We start from the raw sequence: 13,989 nt of genomic DNA, 5'->3' as shown, positions 1-13,989 counted from the left end.
CACGTATGATCTTCGATTTTCATTGAGGCATGCAAGATCTAGTTCCTTGACCATGAACCTTGCATTTGGGAGTGCGGGGTCTTAGCCACTGAACCACCAGAAAAGTCCCTTTTTATTTAATCCTTAACTAATTCTGTTTCCTGATTTGTATAGAGTGTGCATCTTCTGATGTCTCTGCTCAGATTCTTTTCTCCCTTAGATTTCTTTTGGGGGGATACACATTGCTTTATTTACTTATTTATTCTTGGCTGTGCTGGGTCGTCATTGCTAAAAAATTGTTTTTTCTTAAAAAATTAGAACAAAAATCTTTTAACCTGACTTCCCATGTCCTGCTCAGGGAAGATCCACGTGCTGTGGGGCAAGTGAGCCCTCAAGCCAGAACTACCGGGTCCACACGACCAGTCCAGTGTTTAGTAATCACTCAACAAACGCAAGTTAAATGAATCCACCAGCAAAAACTTTGATTTTTGAGTCATGTTGTTTTTAAGAATTAAACAAATAAATGCATTTATTGGCTGTGCCAGGCGTTAGTTGCAGCACAGGATCTTCACTGCAGCATGCCTATGGGGTCTTTTATTTTTGGCATATGGGGTTGTTAGTTGTAGCATGTGTGATCTAGTCCCCTGACCAGGGGATCGAACCCGGGCCCCACGCACTGGGACTCTGCAACGAGAGAAGTCCATGCCCTGCACCTAGAGAGTAGCCCCTGCTCACTGCAACTAAAGAAAGACTGTGTGTCGTGATGAAGAGTCAGCACAGTGGAAAACAAAACAAAACAAAACTGTATGTTGATGGTAATGGGTCATGCCATGGCAGCTATGAGCACCAGAAAAGTGGCATATGTGCTCACTGGTCTTTAAGTCTGTACATGTATGTTTGTGAGGTGAGGCCTTCTACCATATGGGGTCCAAGGAAGAGGCCCTTCTTGTCCACGTCTGAAGGTGAGACCATTCTATACTCCCCTTTGGCCAAAATTTCCTTTTTTTTTCTAGCTAGAATGCTTCTGGTTCCCAAAACCACAGTATTTTTCTTAGTAATGGGTATATCCATTTCTTAGAGTTTTCTCATAGGAAGACCAAGGCAAAAATAATGTAATTTGGTGCAAATGGGGAAAAAAAATGGAACTTTCATTCATGAATCTTTGCTGTTTAATGAAGGAGTCAATGATTAAGGGTGCCCTAGGCAAGGATTCAATATTAAGTTGGCTTGCTAGCCTTTCTTCCATACAGAATGTTCTACCTCCTGGATGGTCACACACAGCAAGTGTGCTTATCTTGGACACTGAACTGGATCAAATGGCCTGTTGTGAGCCCTCTGGGCTGCTGGAAAGGCCAGGCAGACACTAATAGACTTGTGTGATGATGGGTCTTCAGTCTCTGGACACAACTACGGTATTTTTTGTTCTTGTAAGGCTCCAATATCAACAATAGAACTCTCATTCATTTTCTAAGATCACAGTTTACCATTCCCCAGGGCTTTGGAGGTCATCTACCATTTCATTGCTTCTCCTTTTGGAGGAATAACTGTCTGATAGACACTGGGGCCCAGTGTCATCGGGTATCTAAAAACTACATGACATGGGGACTTCCTAGGTAGTCCAGTGGCTAAGACTCCAAGCTCCCAGTGCGTGGGGCCCGGGTTCGATCCCCTGGTCAGGGGACTAGATCACACATGCTACAACTAACAACCCCATATGCCAAAAATAAAAGACCCCATAGGCATGCTGCAGTGAAGATCCTGTGCTGCAACTAACGCCTGGCACAGCCAATAAATGCATTTATTTGTTTAATTCTTAAAAACAACATGACTCAAAAATCAAAGTTTTTGCTGGTGGATTCATTTAACTTGCGTTTGTTGAGTGATTACTAAACACTGGACTGCTAAGGAGCTGTAAGCTGGCATGTCACCATGTGGCAGAAGACACGCGGGTCCACTGGAGCCACAGAGGAGGAGGCCTAACCAGCACAAGGACAGCAGGGCTCCCCAGGCCTTGTTCCCATCATGGCCAGTGAGACCCACAGAATGAGCTGGGACAGACTCTCAAAAGGCAGCACCAGGAAGGCTGGGGACAAGACTCTAGCAGGAAAATTCTACCCTAGCCACATCTAGCCCAGATTTCCACCAGGACCTAGAGAAGAAGGGTTGAGAATTAATGGCCAGATTGCACGACAGGCCACCTGCAATGTTAATAATTGTGTTAAAAATGCCTTTGTGGAGAGGTTTTCAGGATGGTGGCTCAGATGGTAAAGAATCTGCCTGCAATATGGGAGACCCGGATTCGATCCCTGAGTCAGGAAGATCCCCTGGAGAAGGGAATGGCAAACCACTCCAGTATTCCTGCCTGGAGAATCCCATGGACAGAACAGCTTGGTGGGCTACAGTCCATGGGGTCACAAAGAGTCAGACATGACTCAGCAGCTAACATTAACACTTTTTCAGGATTGGCAGAAGACTTTTTTTTTTTTTTTTGGCCACACCTCGAGGCTTGTGGGATCTTATCTCCCTGAACAGGAACTGGACCTGGGCCCTTGGCAATGAAAGCACAGAGTCTTAACCACTCGATCACCAGGGAATTCGCAGGAGACTTATTTTTAATTATTACTTCCCCTCCCATCAGTGGAAGGACTGATGCTGAAGCTGAAACTCTAATACTTTGGCCCCCTGATGCCAAGAGCTGACTCATTGAAAAAGACTTGGATGCTGGATAAGACTGAAGGCAAATGGAGAAGTGAGTGGCAGAGGATGAGATAGTTAGGTAGCATCATTGACTCAATGGACATGAATATGAGCAAACTTCAGGAGACAGTGGAGGACGGAGGAGCCTGGTGTGCTGCAGACCATAGGTCACAAAGAGTCAGACTCTAGTTAGCCACCAAACAAAAATAAATGTCAAGCACCTTCGATGTGCAGGTACAGTGATGAGCAACACAGATCAAGACCTGACCTCATGGAGATTAACTTTCCACAGCAGAGATGAGTCAATGAACAGATAGTGGTCAGTGCTATCAGGGAAAATGAAGAAAGGGAGGGGTGAGAGCTGTGATTAGGGACAGGCTCTCTGGGGAGTGACCAGGTAAAGGAAGGAAGCCAAGTCACGAGAAATCTATGGGCAGAAACTGGGCTGAACCAATAGAACTAGAAATGTAGGGCCCTGAGTCAGGAGCATGCTCAGCACTCTGTAAGATGCGAGCAAAGGTCAGCCAGTGTGGCCATGGCTGGAGCTGAGTAGGAAGGGAAATAAGGGTAGGGGGAACTAAAAACAAAATCTCCTCCTCCTGACCCAGAAAACCTCCCCACAAAGGCAGGCGAGAAAGAAAATAATTTCATTGTCAAATAAGCATTAAACCAGAATGTGCTGTGTATCAGAGGCCACCCACCAAGAAGTGGCAGACAGAAAGACATCCCGCCCTTTCCTACAGGCGAGCAGATACATCTCATCGAAAACATGTTTGCATGATAAACAGTGACTGCTTCTCAATCAAGAGGCCCTGGCAGCACCATTTGTCACAGCCCTCATCCTAACTGCCCTTGGTGGCTGGAGAGGCCACCTGAGTTCACTAGTTGGCCCTCTCTTTTTTTGGCCATACTTTGCAGCACGAGAAACTTATCCAACAAGGGACTGAACCTGTATCCTCCGCAGTGGGAGCATGGGGTTTTAACCCCTGGACCATCAGTGCATTCACTAATTGACTTTATCCAGAGAGAAATACATGCAGGCTTCTGAGCTCCCAGAGAAACTGGGAGATGGGTGGCTCTCACTCATCCTTGAGGGTGACATTTCCAAGAGACTTCCCTGGTGGCCCAGTGGTTAAGAATCCACCCGCCAATGCAGGAGACGTGGGTTCGAGCCCTGGTCTGGGGAGATCCCACATGTCATGGAGCAACAAAGCCAGTAGGCCACAGCTACCGAGCTCACAGCCCTAGAGCCTGTGATCCACAATAAGAAAAGCCACCTCAATGAGAAGCCTGCCCACTGCAACTAGAGAAAAGCCCTCACACAGCAACGAAGACCCAGTGCAGCCAAAAATAAAATAAATTAATTAATTAGTTTAAAAAAGGAGATTTCCCAGGTCTGGTGAGAAGATTATTTAGCTTTAAGAAGTCACATACATTTCAAAGAGACAAAGAATCTAAGTGTTTTCCAAAGCAAACGCTCTAAGAAAAGGGAGGAAGGACTTCCCTGGTGGCCCAGGGTTAAGACTTCACCTCGTAAGGCAGGCAATAGGGGTTCGATCCCTAGTCAGGGAGGTCATATCTCACATGCCTCATGGCCAAAAAACCAGAACATAAACAACAGAAGCGGCATTGTAACAAGTCCAATGCTATGCTATGCTTAGTCGCTCAGTCATGTCTGACTCTCTGCGACCCTATGGACTGTAACCTGCCAGGCTCTTCTGTCCATGGTGATTCTGCAGAAAAGAATACTGGAGTGGGTTGCCATGCCCTCCTCCAGGGGATCTTCCCAACCCAGGGATCAAACCCAGGTCTCTTGCATTGCAGGTGGATTCTTTATAGTCTGAGCCACCAGGGAAGCCCAAGAATACTGGGGTGGGTAGTCTATCCCTTCTCCAGGGGATCTTCCTGACCCAGGAATTGAACCAGGGTCTCCTGCATTGCATGTGGGATTCTTTACCAGCTGACCCACCAGGAAAAGGCATTAAAAATGATCTACATTAAAAAAAAAAATTAAAAAATAAAAAGAAAAGTGGGGGAGAAAGGGTATCTCTTCCTTTACTTTCAACAGGGGAATTGAGTCTCTCATTTTTTCCTTGTATATGTCCTTATCCTAGAAAAGCAGAACATGCAATTTATTCTACGTGTGAAGAGAAGCCACGGAGGGTGTTGATCTGGAGCAGGTTCTAAAGGTGGGGTGGGGGTGTTCGGCAGAGACTTGGCCCTCAGGTTTGGCCAGGAGGAGATGACGGGAGCTCCAGAAGGTTGTGGGTGGTGCTGATTCCCTTCATGGTTTGTGCTAGATAATCCGAAAAGTCTGCTTAACACAGCACTTGCGGTGATAAACACATGTGCTTCTGTTTCTTGTTTGGACTGCTGTATGATGAGTGTCATGTGGTCACTAGGGAACACATCCATCTTTCTTCCACGTTTCTGGTATTTCTCCAGAACAACTTGTCTCACACAACTCAAGCTTCTTGTAAAAGGTGGAAGTGAAGTAGAAAGCTTTGGGAAATAAATTCTGAGCAGTTAATTAAAAAAAAAAAATTCTCTTATTTGGCTGTGCTGGGTCCTAGCTGGGGCATGTGGGATCTTTAGTTGCAGCAGGTGGGATCTAGTTCCCTGATCGGGGATCGAATCCATTGGGAGCGTGGAGTCTTAGACACTGGCCCACCATGGAAATCCCCTAAGGAGTTATATTTTTGATGTTTTAAGAAAAAAAAAAAATTAAAGCTCAAAGCATGCAGAACAAGAAAATGCTAATGGGAACCTTGGTGCAGCAAAGTCATGCCAAGAAAGACAGTAATTCGTGTTGTCAGGACCACCAGGGAAGGTTTTGACTGTGCCCAGAGCCTGAAAAAGCAGGCGAAGAGGGACAGTACCTCGATCCTCTGATCGAGTTTTATCCAGTTTCCCACCTGGGTCCTTTGTGCTGCGCTGTCATTTATGTAACCACTTGCCAGTAGAATATGCCATTTAAACAGCTCTCTGAAAAGAAGGAAATTTTTGCAAGGAAATTGCAACTGAATTGCATACAGTTTCTTTCATGCTTGCAGCGTCAACTCCACAACACAGTATTAAAACCGACAGCTCTGGCTTCCAGGCTCGGAGCTCATTCTCGCTGGCTGAGAACCACCTGGTCCTTGGAGTTCAGGCCCCACCTGGGTGTATCACGTGCTTTGGCTTGGTTTTGGCTGTTTGGTGCGAGTGTTGGTGTTTATTTTAGAGCACTGACCCTTTCTCTGACCAGCTGGCTTTTCAGAAACAAGAAGTTAATGGAATCTTTTCTCTGCCTCTAAAGGAAGATTTATTGTGTTTTGTTCTTAAGCTTTAGCCTGGCCTTGACTCTTTAATTGTACATAGTACATGGGTTTATAGTGGCTTTTCAATGGAAACTTTTATCACCTAATTGCATCATTGCCATCAATAAAGGCAACTGCTGACCAGATCATATGATAAGAGTGATTTACAAGGGGACTTCCCTGATTCTCCAGTGGTTAAGACTCAAGATAAGAGTTCAATCCCTGGTTGGGGAACTGAGATCCCATAGGCTGCATGGCATGGCAAAAACAACAAAAACAGGGGCTTTCCTGGTGGCTCAGTGGTAAAGAATCCACCTGCCAAGGCAGGAGACATAGGTTCGATCCCTGATCTGGAAGGAACCCATGTGCCTTGGAGCCACTAAGCCTGCGCTCCGCAAGAAGAGAAGCCACTGCAATGAGAGCCCTGAGCACCACACCTAGAGCGTAGCTCCTGCTCTCTGCAACTAGAGAAAGCTCACTCACAGCAACAAAGACCCAGCATGGCCAAAATAACTAAACAAAATTATGAACAAACAAACAAAAAACAAGGCGGCAGCAGGCCTGCCTCCAGAGAGCTCACTGTCAGGAATATAGCATGTCCAGCCCTGGTTCTCCATCACCGTGAGCTCGTGTGATTCGCATTGATAGTGATGTCCTCCTTAAGGGCGAATCGACTCTTCGTTCAGTGTCTCATTCTTTAGATTCTCATAAAGGGAACTTTGAGATCTGTGTGTTCACAGGGCCTATACTTTGCTTTCTCCGATTGCCTTCTGCTCCTTTGGACATTGTCAAATATTTTGTCTCCCCTTTCAGCTCTCCCCAGAATACCCTCTGCAATTTTTCTATGTTCTTCAGCCTTTTCTCTGACGGTCAGTCTTACTCTCTGTCCCCCTTCACTCTTGACGTTGGTGTCTTTCTTCCTTACTCAAGCCTGGTCATCTGGGCCTTTCTACCATGCCTTCCTGGCTTCCCACTGACTCCAGTGACTGATCTTAAAACTCCTGTAAGTGTTGGGTCTGACAGTAAGTATATTAGTTAGCATTTCCAAGTAGCATTTCCTGGAGTTCTGTCATGAATTCAGATCTTCTTCCTAACAATTCTTTCTTTCTCCCTTTCAGAATGCTGAATCTAGAAATATTACTCTTTAAAAAGACAATGGGGGACCTCCCTAGCAGTCTAATGGTTAAGACTTCAACATCCAATGCAGGGGGTGTGTGTTCAATCCCTGGTTGGGGAGCTAAGACCCCACATGCCTCACAGCCAAATAGCAAAATATAGAACAGAAACAATGTTGTTAACAAATTCAATAAAGACTGTAAAACTGGTCCACACACACACACACAAAGTCTTAAAAAAAAAAAAAGGAACGGTTTCTTGAGAATTCCTGTTTTAAAGGTCGAAAAGAGACTGATAGAGACTTTCCTGGTGGTCTGGGGGCTAAGATTCCATGCTGCCAATGCAAGGGGCCCAAGTTTGATCCCTGGTCAGGCAGCTAGATCCTGCATGCAACAACTAAGAACTGGTGCAGCTAAATAAATAAACTTTAAAAAGATAGAGACACTGATAAATGATTGCACAACTCAACAAAAGATGCTTTTACTTTATTTTGAATTTTCACCATCACAAGTGTTGAATTCTGCAAGATCATAGCTAAAATTCTTTGGTGTGGGATATCAATTTTAGCCATAAAGGGTAGATGAAAAAAATTCAAGTTTTGGCTCTGATAGCAAATTAAAATGCATATGAACACATGATGCTTGAGACTTAAAAACAATTTAAGTGATAAAAGCTAGATAATTAAATGGGCTTCCCTGGTGGTTCAGCGGTAAAGAATCTGCCTGCAATTCAGGAAGCCAGATTCAATCCCTGGTGCCAGAAGATGCCCTGGAGAAGGACATGGCAACCCACTCCAGTACTCTTGCCCAGAGAATCCCATGAACAGAGGAGCCTGTGGGCTGCAGTCTGTAGGGTTGCACAGAGTCAGATACTGTTGGGGCCAGTGTGAGGAAAGCAGGAGAGACTCCATCTTGAAGCCTGTCATCCATCTTAAAGACAGGATGTGAATGGGGCCTGAACCCTGCCCAAGAGTGAGGAAACCATTGCTAGTGAAAACCAGTTCTCCTGGAGACTTCCCCCCCTACAGATGGCAAACGGAGATTGTAGTTGAGGTCAGGCTGCCCCTGTTAGATTAACCATGGAGACATCCCCCCCTTGATGCATAATCATCATTTCTCCCCTCTAACCTTAATTGTTTTTTCAACTAGCACCCACTTGTAAAACTCAATCATATACAACAAAGAGGTTGCTAACATGTAACCAGTCATGTCATGGCGGGTATAAAACCGGGCCTCTCAGAAACATCAGGGTCCTTGTTGGGAACTGATTCCCCTTGGACCCGCTGGCGTAATAAACTGCACTCCACTGTCTTGAGTGTCCTCCGAGGTGTGTTTTGCGACTCTGGATTCCACAACAACACGACTGAGGGGACTAGGCAGGAGCAGCAGATAATTAAATATGCACCAGTATAACTAGATCCTTTACCAGAAATAACACATAAGGAAGAATTCAGCTATTTTGTGTTTGCAAGTCAGATGCTGTCAAGCAGACTGCCGAGTACGATCCGTAAAACTTAAAAAATTTTAACCTAAAGGTAAACAGAAAGATTCGGTTAATTTTAATTTTCCAAAATGTCTCAGAAGAAATGACCAGAAGTACCCTCCAGTTTATAAGGCACAGTTGGACAATCCATTTACCCCAAACAAACTACCTGTGTTTTGAGGCAGTGTTGTGAGACCATGATCTCTGTGGTTGTACCCCCTCCATGCAAAGCATCACTCTTCATGTGGAAGAGTGCATAAAGAGAAGGAATAGACTCACCTTTCATTATTGCATCAGCTACTGGCTTTGTCATACATAGTATTTTAAATGTCTGATCACAATTGTACAACAACAATAACCATACCAATATTTATTCCAAAAGATAATCATATGCTCCATGTTGTTATCTGACTCTTTGAGACCCCATGGACTGTAGCCCACCAGGCTCCTCTGTCCATGGAACTTTTCCAGGCAAGAATACTGGAGTGGGTTGCCATTTCCTTCTCCAGGGGATCTTCCCAATCCAGGGGATGAACCCACGTCTCCTGCATTGGCAGGCAGATTCTTTACCACTGTGCCACCTGGTTCCCCCTTAATTCCCAACCCAGGGATTTCCATTTCATGCTCTCCACACCAGGGAAGCTAGGAAGTTAGGCCTTGAAAAGAGACGGAGTGAGAGGTGCCATAGAATCAGACCACACCCACGTCCAGTCTCCCCTGTTCTCCCAGCTACCAGAGTCAATACCCCAGCTTGTGCCCAGGAGAGGAGCTGATGAAGCTCTGCTTCAGATATGCAAGTGGAATTTGAAACAGCTGACTTGAGTTTCAACAGCCTAAGTGACTGAACCTGCCCAAGACATTGCAAGGGACAGGAAAGGCAACTGGCGTAGAATGGTGGGGAAGCGGTGCTTAGAAAATAGAGAACTGAGCTGAGGTTCACTGGAAAGGCTGCACTTAGATTCTTGTCTGGACCACAGTTCCCCCTCCTCCCCAATCCCCCTCCTCTCTGATACCTGCAGTAGTGTCCTGAGACAGCCCTGGAGCATTTTCTGCTATGCTTCCATTTGGAAAACTTAGCAGTCAAATGTGCAGGCTCCTTAGCATCCCAAGGGAAGGCAACCTCTTTCCTTTGACTCCAGACTTCCCATTTTTCCCTGGGAGCTGTGGTCCTTAGGACAGGGGAATAGTAGAAACCCAGCACCCAGGACTGCATATCACTTAAGACGTTTGTTCTTTCAGATAATTCATGAGAGCAAGAGAGAGGATGGCTGATAGAATAGCCATTCCCCATTGTGGAGCCCTTCTAAACCACAGCGGGCAGGACCCTAACCAAGAACAATGGTCTCCAGAGATGCACAGGCGGGCTGACGGAACTGGGACAAAGCAACTCCTCTGAGGCACTGTGTGTGTTTATGGCTGGAGCCCTGTTTTGCTCAATTACCTAATGTTTATACAGGTGTTCTGACCCTTCCTTGACAGACTTCGGATGCCCCAGGTCTGTGTTTGTACCTCCAGTTGACTACAATAAATTAGTGTTAGATAAAAAAAGACAAAGAAACCTTCCAGGCCATCAAACAAAACATGAAAAATGAGTGTACTCAGGGATTATACTGGCTAAACCATATCCTAAGCCACGCCAGTGGACAAGAGCCATATGTTCCTCCCAGATTTTCCTGGTCAGAAAAACTGATCCGCAAAGGCCAATCTGAAACTGCTGTTCCCCCAGACAAGGGGGATGGGGCACGGTCGTGGCGGGGGAAGCCCTGCTCCAGTGGGTGCTGCTCACCCACCTGCTGCCCCCACTCACTTCTCATTCCCCATCAACAGCAGCATCATCAGAATTCAGTTTCCATCTCAAAGCCCTGGTTCCCATGGAAAGAAACCAGGGATCTTCAGAGAAATGGTCATTAGGATAAGGAATAGTTAAGGTACAGATGAACTTGGGACATCTTGTTTTGCCAGAAAGCAAGGAAGCTATCAAAGACTAATTGTGTTAGCAGATCACAGAATCTACTAAATAATTGGCCTGTGCTCTTCAAAAATGTCAAGGTTGCGAAAGATCAAGAGACTTGGAAGCCATTCCAAATTACGGGAGACTAAAGAGACAGGATAATTAAATGCAATGCTTAACCCCGAATTGGATCTTCAAGTAGAATTTTTTTTTTAAATAAAAGACTTGGGATGACTGGCAAATCTTGAATAAGATCATAGACTGAAGAATAGCATGTATTGATGTTAATTTTCTGGTATTGACCACTGTTCGTAGTTATTTCAGAGCATGTCCTTGTTCTTAGGAAATATACACTATCATGTGTGGCTGCTCCGTCACCCCGTCTTGACTCTTTGTGACCTCCTGGACTGTAGCTCGCCAGGCTCCTCTGTTCATGGGATTTTCCAGGCAAGAATACTGGAGTGGGTTGCCAATTCCTCCTCCAGGGGATCATCCTGTCCTAAGGATCGAACTCATGTCTCCTGTGTCTCCTGCATTGGCGGGCAGGTTCTTTACCACTTGAGCCACCCGGGAAGCCCCTATATACTGTTGTATTAGCAGGTAAAGAAACATTATACATGCAGATGGGAGGGGGGTTCAATATGGAGGGGACATATGAATACCTGTGGCTGATTTGTGTTGATGTGTGGCAGAAATCAACATAATATTGTAAAGCAAATGTCTTGCAATAAAAAATTTTTTAAAGTTGTATATACGAAAGAGAAAATGATTACGCAAAAGTGGTGAGATGCAAACAATTGGGGAATCTACATGAAAAGTCTGTGGGAGTTCTTTGTCCTACTCTTGTAACTATTTTGTAAATCAAACATTATTTCAAAATTTAAAAAACTTACCAAAGGGGAAAAAGGCTCACAGGAGCCGATGTAAAATATTTTCTGTCCTGTTCAAACTGTATTTTAGTGAAAGGAAAGAACTGATAAAAGAAAGTTATTTGTAGAATTTCAGTAACAAGTGCAGGAGGGATAACAGAATTAGAAAACCACCACCCTTAGCAAGCCCTAAGGCAATAAGCATCAGTGCTGAAGCCATGAGGTGGGATCCTGGAGGGATAAGACTGCCTCCACCCAGGTTCACTGGCTGGTTCTGGCACCGCTAAACGTGGTACCACCTGTGAAGAGTTCTGGCCAAAACCAACGCACTTGAATATGACAAGCCCCCGGGGCTAACCACCAAGTCACAGGAAACACGGGGTGTAACGAACTAGGGAAAACTATACCACGAGGTCCCCACCTGCCAAATCTGGAAGGTGGAAGATTTTATAAGACATATGAATGACCTGGTTTCTTTAGCAAATCAATGTGATTTTTTTTTAAATGGAGGAAAGATTATTATGTAAATAATTAGAGGCACAATCATTAAATGTAATGTGTAGCCCTGGTTTGGATTCTGATCTGAAAAAAAAACCCAAACAAACACTAAGCAATCAGATTAGATGATACTGAGGAATTATTAATTTTATTAAGTGGAACAGTTGCACATGATTTTTTTTTCAAATACTCATTAAAAATGCATGTTGATGTATTTATGGGTAAAATGACATAATGTCTGTGTTTGGCTGAAAAAGACTGGCTGGGGTGAGGAGAGGAAATGAAATAAGATTGGCAAAACATTGGTAATTGTTGAAGCTGAGTGATTAGTGCAGAGGGTTTTGTTTTGTTTCTGTAATTTATTTTTTTAATATAGTTGATTTACAATGTTGTATTAGTTTCTGGTGTGCAGCAAAGTGATTCAGTTATATATATATCTTTTTTCATATTCTTTCCCATTATGGTTTATTATAAGATATTGAATATTCTATACAGTAGGACCTTTATAGCAGTTTATATGGAGGGTTTTATGACATGGTTCTCGCTATATTTGCATATGTTTGAAATTTTCCACATAAAATTACTTAAAAAAAAAAAAAAACTTTAGCCATCAGGGAAGCCCAGAAATCTATTACCAAATGCTATAACTTGTTCACATAAAACAATAAAGTAAAGCTCCCTCCCTATGGTGAGCTGCCTCATCGGCGAGAACAAGCTTCTTCTCAGGGTAGCCAGCATCTAATGACTGATGGGCAAAGCAATATTAAACGCTGGTCCTCACACTCCATAGGCTCTGAAGGGTCATCCCATCTTGAAAACTCCCCACAGAGTCTGTTTTGGCCTCTACGGAGATTGTGTTGGACTTGAATTCTCCCTCAATCCAGTCCTGCCCCCTTCCCTTCTCACCACGGGTGTTGACTCCAGGAGGACTTCCTAATGAACCTCTTTTATGATAATCTCCACTTTAGAGTTGGTTTCTCAGTGGCCCAAGCTACCACACACCACTTTTTCCATAAGGACTATATCACACAGGACATCAAGTTCTCATCACAGAGCCAGGCACAAGCTCATAAGAAACATTAGTTGTAAATTGTTACACACCCAAGGCATGTCTTTTTTTCCCCCTTATGGTTATAGATTAAAAAAAAAAAAAAAAAACCCAAAAGATTAAAGAGGCATTCACAATATGTGCTCATGTTGCCATTTGGGCTGGAATGCCACCAAACACAAACAAAAGCAAAAACTATATATATCAGAATCAAAAAAATAAATATTTCATATACCATGATTCATATACCATGTCATTCATCTATTTAGTATATACACGGAGTTGTGCAAACATCATCACAATCAATTTTGAGTGCTTTCATCTCTTCCCCCAAATACCGTCTTCCTCCTGAGCCAATTCTCAGCCGCAGGCAACCGCTAATCTCCTTCCTGTGTCTATACATGTGCCTGTTGTAGTCGCTAAGACATGTCTGACTCCTTTGTGACTCCATGGACTGTAGCCCACCAGTCTCCTCTGTCCACGGGATTCTCCAGGCAGGAATACTGGAATGGGTTGCCATTTCCTTCTCCAGGGGATCCTCTCCACCCAGGGATTGAACTCGAGTCTTCTGCATTGCAGGCAGATTCAGATTCTTTACCTCTGAGTCAAAAAGAAAGCCCCCCCCCCCCCCCCAAAAAAAAGAAAGCCCCATAAATTTACCTACTCAGGACATTTCATATAAACTGGATGAAGCAATATGTGGGGTTTCTTTTTTTGCTGCACTGGATCTTTGTTACAGGGCATGGGCTTTTTCTAGTTGTGGTGCATGGGGGCTTCTCTCTAGTTGTGGCGCTCAGGTTTAATTGCCCTGTGGCATCTGAGATTTTAGTTCCCCAATCAGGGATGGAACAGGCATTCCCCTGCATGGGAAGGCAGATTCTTAACCACTGGATCACCAGGGAAGTCCCAAAGTGTGTTTTTCTTGTATCTGACTTTTCTCATTTAGCATTAAAGCTTCAGGGTTCATCCATGCTGTAGCAAGTAACTACCTCATTCCTTTTTATCACTGAATAATATTCCATTATTTTGATTTACCACATTTTACTTGTC

The sequence above is a fragment of the Cervus elaphus genome, chromosome 5 (genome assembly GCF_910594005.1).
Source record: "Cervus elaphus chromosome 5, mCerEla1.1, whole genome shotgun sequence".
Taxonomy (NCBI): domain Eukaryota; kingdom Metazoa; phylum Chordata; class Mammalia; order Artiodactyla; family Cervidae; genus Cervus; species Cervus elaphus.
The sequence above is the reverse complement of the archived record's forward strand: the minus strand, read 5'-3'. Positions refer to the sequence as shown.